Genomic DNA, 6,213 nt, shown 5'->3' with positions numbered 1-6,213 from the left:
AGACTCTAGAACTCTATTATACTCGAGTCTTCTCATGCCATTCAGACGCCTCCACAATGCTTGGGTGTCTCATGCGTGTCTTAACCTCCACGTAATTAGGCAGGGTGTGACATATGGCTAAATAAAATGCAAAATTCCAAAATGAATTAGATCTTCGACACAATTTCATGCTTGGAAGAATATGCTTTCATTATGGACTTCTATCTTAATTTTTTAAAACTAACAACGAAACCAAGAGTATGGAATTGATATCGGTAATATAAGCACTTTAAAGAGTTGTGTTATATTTTGTGTGGGGGTAGAAAGGGCATGTGTTCATAACAAGTCAGTATGGAGTGACTCGGATTCGAATGGATGTGGGTTTGTTGGGCTGTCAGAAAGGGCTGGGATGGCCGGTGTTGTCTTTTGGGGTTATCAGAAAGGGATGGGATGGCCAGTGTGGATTGTTTTTCTGATTTGGATTTCTTGGGGAATGATGGGATTCTTTCTGAACTCTCTTCATCGGTTCAGCCATCTTCGGTTGGTGAGGAGCTAGGTTGGATTTCCGAGCCAATTACGGGCAGGGTTGATGAATTGGGTGATTCTATGCTGGATGCATAGTTATTAAAAGCCTAAAGCGCACCAAGGCACTAGAGGTCACTTGGAGCTTAAGCGCACGGCGAGGCACGAGGTACACAGTGAGGCGCGAGCCTGAGTGATGTGAGGCGCACAAGTAAAATTTTAAAACCAATTCTTAGCAAAAATAACACAATTAAACAACGAACATCCAATAATAAAAACACTAAATTAATCTAAATATATATCACAATTAAACCAATAAAGTAACCAGTAAAATAGAACAATTAAACTAATAAAGCTATTTATTCATAAGAAATATTCAAAAGAAGCAAAACATAAATCAATTAACCATATATTATAAATTTATACTTGATGTCTTAAGCAAAAGCTATCATTTGACTCCAAATTTAGGGGTGGATGAGCCCTTGACTGTGGTGAGACCAGAGAGTGCGGTGGTGTTAGACTTAGATTGTGCTGATGAAGGAAAGGAGTGGGTGAATGATCACATATTGATGATGTTAGTGAACAGTTGGGGTTTCAATGGTAATTGGACCTAAAAAGAAATATATTTTTATTATTATTATCTCTGGAATAAGTGAATTACAAGAATAAATAGGAGGAAACCTTCACAATTAGGCTAACCAACTCCTTGACTCTAGAAAGTAAAACAGGAAACTAACAGAAATCTTGAATATTTGGATACTAATTATCCTCTTCTCTTTATTTGAAACTAACTGAATCAGCTAACTAAAGGATTGCACTCCAAGATCTTATCTGATTGCATATCTAGAATTTCCACACTCCCCCTCAAGTTGGGCAATATATATCAATCATTCCCAACTTGAAAAGAAGGATTTCAAAGCGATCTCGGTTAAGAGCCTTGGTGAGGATGTCTGCGGTTTGAAGACTTGAAGGAGTATATATCATCTTCATGACTCCCTGATCGATCTTTTCTTTGATGAAGTGCCTATCAATCTCAACATGTTTACTTCTGTCACAGTGAACTGGATTCTTAGCAATACTGACAGCAGGTTGGTTGTCACACAGCATCTTTATTAGACTTTCAGAAGCGATTTTCAGTTCTTCTAGGAGTCGTTTGAGCCACATTCCTTCACATATTCCGTGTGCCATAGCCCTGAATTCGGCCTCAGCATTGCTTCGAGCAACTACAGACTGCTTCTTGCTGCTCCATGTAACAAGGTTTCCCCACACGTAGGAACAATAGCCTAAGATGAAGACTTCGCTTCTTGCGAATCTGCTCTCCTCCAATGGTTGTCCTTCCTTCTGCCCAAATTTCTTGAATTGGAATGCCTCGATACACTGATGAATTCCTCCTTGATGAATACTCAAATCACATATGATGATTTCTAAAAAAAACCCTAGATTGAGCAGAGACTCCAATTTTTTTCTTACAAACAAGGATTTTCTCTCTGTAGCTGATTAGAGGCTTAAAATCATACCATAGACAGACTATAATGTCATACTTATAGCCACTATAGTTAACTCACTTGTTTTAGTAAATTGGATCGGGTAGATTCATTGTGCCAAAAAAAAAAAAAAAAGTTGAACGAATTTGGGACAACTATGAGATATTAGACAGAACTCTGTATTGTTTACATCTGGAGCACATGTGAATTTCAAGAAAGAGGTCAATCTGGAGAACTTAAAGGACAAAACTCGCATATGTAAGCTAAATTGATGAAACACTAATAGACCACAAGAGTGAAACATGTATGTGGTGATGATGACAGTGGACAGAAAGGGTATTAACTTTTGTTCAGGTGCCCTGTTTCTTAAGTTCTGTCACTTGCAGTTGAGTGAAGCGAGTGCACTCCAGAAACAGTGTCAAAGCTATTTATATCTAGCACTCTAACGTAAAATAAACATTATAAGGCCAAGTAGAACCAACTAATCACCATTTGTTGTTCTACTGTACTTTTTGCAACTCACAACTTTCAACCAATTGATCTGTATATATATACAAATATATTTTTTATGGCACTATTCGGTAACAATGGCAAGGCTATCTCCCCATACTGATATGTATGCATACATCCATAATTACACGGTAAATCCTATGGGACACCTCACCATTGAATTATATTGCAATCCTCGTTCTATCATCTGCATTTCTCATATTTTCGAGATGGATATCACAAATCATGTTTCACTTGGGGATTATCATTAATTAACTAAAAAGAAAGTTGAAATTTTCCTTTATACTCAATTCATTGAGATATTAATTATCAATATAATTTCACATATTCACACAATATCAGTTTATTCTATACTATAAAAGACGAATTCACGGGAATCATTAGACGCCTCACCACCCCCCTCCCCCCAGTTCTTCTTACGATTGAACTTTAAGCAACCAGAAGTGAACACTTAAATGTTATCCATTCTTCTGAATTATTTTGCACTCCTTGTAGAGGTAACTGTAATTGTCTCAATTATAATCTAAAACAGGAGAAAGTATCAGATTATTATTATTTTTTTGGTGGTGTGGGGGTGCGGTGCGGAGAGGACATTGACAGTACACATGTTATTTCAATTCCCATGGAATGATTCAGTAGCAAATTGCAATTAACCGTTTATTCAAATGCCTGAGTTTGTTTAACATCATTTCAAAAAATTCTACATTTCGGTAAGCCAAACCAAAAAAAGAAAAAAAAAAAAAGAAAAACATTTATTAACATTGAGCTAATACAAAGAACTCTATAACGTTAAATTATAGAGCTTGCTTTGCAATGATACCGTAGTAAAGAACTTGAGGGATTTGTTAACGATGGAGTAAAACCGGGATAATTTAAGCGCAAGTAGATTAGAGACTCGAGAGTATGAGAAAGTGCCTATTAAGGCCATATTTTCCCAAGAAATTAGCTAGTAATTATGGTGGTGTCCCAGCAAAAGAACAACAGGAGAAAGAAGGGGGGGGGGGGGGAGGATAGAGACAATTCTATACTGCTAAAAGAAACCCAATTGCGAAAACAAGTTACTCATATTATCTGTAGAAATAGAAGATAGATTGATAGCACCAAAGCAATGTTTAGTTCGATAAAGTTATTTATTTTTCACAGCACAATTCTATTCTGCTAATAAATGGGGAAATTTAAAATTTATTCTGTAATTCAGGAACTGGTGAGCCTACCTTATGATCAAGCTCTCTTTCCATATCTGTGTTTAAAAGGGTCTGATAACCCTCCCGACCACCCCAGAAAACATAATTTTCACCAACAGGAGAAAAAAGGAAGGGGGGGGGGGGGAATAGAGACAATTCTATACTGCTAAAAGAAACCCAATTGCGAAAACAAGTTACTCATATTATCTGTAGAAATAGATGATAGATTGATAGCACCAAAGCAATGTTTAGTTCGATAAAGTTATTTATTTTTCACAGTACAATTCTATTCTGCTAATAAATGGTGCATGACAAATTGAATATACAAGTACCGTTGAATCCAATTTTCTTCTTGAAGGCAACAGCAGCTTCCATAAACCCTGTAAGTGGATTAACCAGTTAATCAAATGTAAATTAAATTAAAGTAAAGAGAAAATAAAGAAGAACAATATTGAATATGTTAGACAACAAATCACATGAAAATAGGAAACCTTGCCATACGGTTATCTGCTTTCAAAAACAAATTTTGAAAAACAGTAATAATAAAGAGACAAGACAGTTCTCAATAATACCTGGGGAAATTTAAAATTTATTCTGTAATTCAGGAACTGGTGAGCCTACCTTATGATCAAGCTCTCTTTCCATATCTGTGTTTAAAAGGGTCTGATAACCCTCCCGACCACCCCAGAAAACATAATTTTCGCCCCCTAGATAATGCGTAACCTGTAGCATGTGCAAAATAGCAGACTTAGCATTTCATTGAATTATTGAGTTATGAATAAAAGAAACAACCCATCTTATAGGTTTAAAGGATGGATGTAAGCAAAAGTCACCCACCTCCATGGCTTTCTTGACTTGCACTACGGCAAACCCAAGAATTTTGTGAGCACAGTTATCATATTCAAGTAGCAAAATAGAAATAGAAATAACTACCTAGAAGCACCACGATGCATGTAACGAGGATGCAAAAACAACTGAGCTGTGCCCCACAAGGAACGAATTTTGGTCCCCTGTACAGTCACATAATTAATAATATATAATCGAGAATAGGAGCAGGATAAAAAACATTAGAATTGAACAAGCCAAGGTAATACTGTATAATATAATCAACATCTGCACTTAAACCATTAAAATAAAGAAAAATAAATTTGCACTTAAACCATTAAAGTAGGCAGTGAGAGCAGTAAATTTAGTTAAGGTGATTTAACTGGTGTTGATTTGTTTTTGTTTAATCAAAAGATCATGACAAGTAAACTAACACATCTGAGATAAAATATTTGATGAAGGAAGAAATTATCCACGGCTTAGATTCATATTCAAGCATGCAACAGAACATAATTGCTCAAGGAAATCAAATAATCCAGTCCATAGCCATTCGAGATGGGAAAAGACCCTATCCATTCTTTAGTCAGTTGAAGGCCAACAGTGATGTGATTAAAGCAAAGGATGCCAAATTTCTTCTACTTAATTCTATCTATCTATATGGCATGGGTGCCAAGCGCCGGGGTATGTCGCTTTAGAGTCTAAGCAAGAGGACAGACTAAGATATGGATTAAAAATAAATTGTACAGATAACAAACAAAAATATAAGACTGGTGAAAGAACAAATAAATAAGAGTACTCATGGTTAACGTAGAAGGCAAAAAACGTCATTTTGTTTATACTTCAAAAATTAATGGCATCCCATTTTAATTATTAATTCTCAAATGCCCAAGTCATGAAGTTATTCTTATGGGTAAGAATCCACTTCACATTACCTCATCTCGAGTCAAGGGGCAGATCAATAAGCTAAGAGCAATCATATGTAATTGAATTCCAAGTATTATAATAACAAGTTGTTTCATTCCGTCAAGTTTACAAAACAATAGAAAATGAACAGCAGTGACCAAGTGAATTTTCAAGGTCACTTGCCAAAACAAAATAAATTCAGCAAAAAGGAAAAATGGTGACAATTATTCAATGGTAATCATAAATTATAAAATTAACCAATATGTTTCAATTAATTAATAAAGGGTTCTGCTGACAAATTTCATTTTGAAAGACAAATCCCTAAAAAATAGTTGTTTGACCAACTGGGATCTCTTAAAGTTTTGTGTGGTTTATTTCGAGGTAGACAATGCTCCATGAAGATTGCTCAAACGCGCAGATTAGTCATCCAACACGCTGAAAAAATAATTGAAAATCAATAACAAAAAACAAGTGAACCTGATGCATTCCAACATATATTTTCGGGAGGCTGAACTTCCATGTCTAGCCAAAAAAAAATAGCTAAAGCAACCTACAATACAGAGTTCTGTCTATTATAAATGCATACATTTCATATTTAGCAATTAATCTTCAAATAACTTGCACATTGGCATCAAAAATAAATATTTAGCCCTTAATAAATTGTGCATAATGCAGTTCAAGAGGTGTAACATTTTTAAAAAGAGGGATGCACATTCTCAAATAAAGGGTCTCCATATCATGATACCAAAAGATATAAGAAAGTAAAAGTTTAAGTGTGTTAAAAATAAATTAAAAGCAGTACATGA

General features: G+C 35.3%; 1 long non-coding RNA gene across 2 annotated transcripts; it reads right to left on the bottom strand.

Moving 5' to 3' along the window:
* Window positions 1-1,105: 1,105 nt before the first annotated feature.
* On the bottom strand, window positions 1,106-6,170 carry LOC132279373 (uncharacterized). Of its 2 annotated transcripts, none has more exons than XR_009471306.1 (4): window positions 5,885-6,170; window positions 4,517-4,689; window positions 4,301-4,402; window positions 1,106-4,059 (listed from the first exon to the last, which is right to left on the bottom strand). It is a non-coding gene; the product is annotated as an uncharacterized LOC132279373 (long non-coding RNA). The 2 variants fall into 2 exon arrangements; XR_009471305.1 differs by having other exon boundaries at window positions 4,613-4,689; window positions 5,885-6,156.
* Window positions 6,171-6,213: the final 43 nt, after the last annotated feature.

The sequence above is a fragment of the Cornus florida genome, unplaced genomic scaffold, assembly GCF_030987335.1.
Source record: "Cornus florida cultivar Cherokee Brave unplaced genomic scaffold, ASM3098733v1 CherokeeBrave_3.0.0_Hap2_Chr10, whole genome shotgun sequence".
Classification (NCBI taxonomy): domain Eukaryota; kingdom Viridiplantae; phylum Streptophyta; class Magnoliopsida; order Cornales; family Cornaceae; genus Cornus; species Cornus florida.
This window is presented reverse-complemented; position numbering and strand designations above follow the sequence as displayed.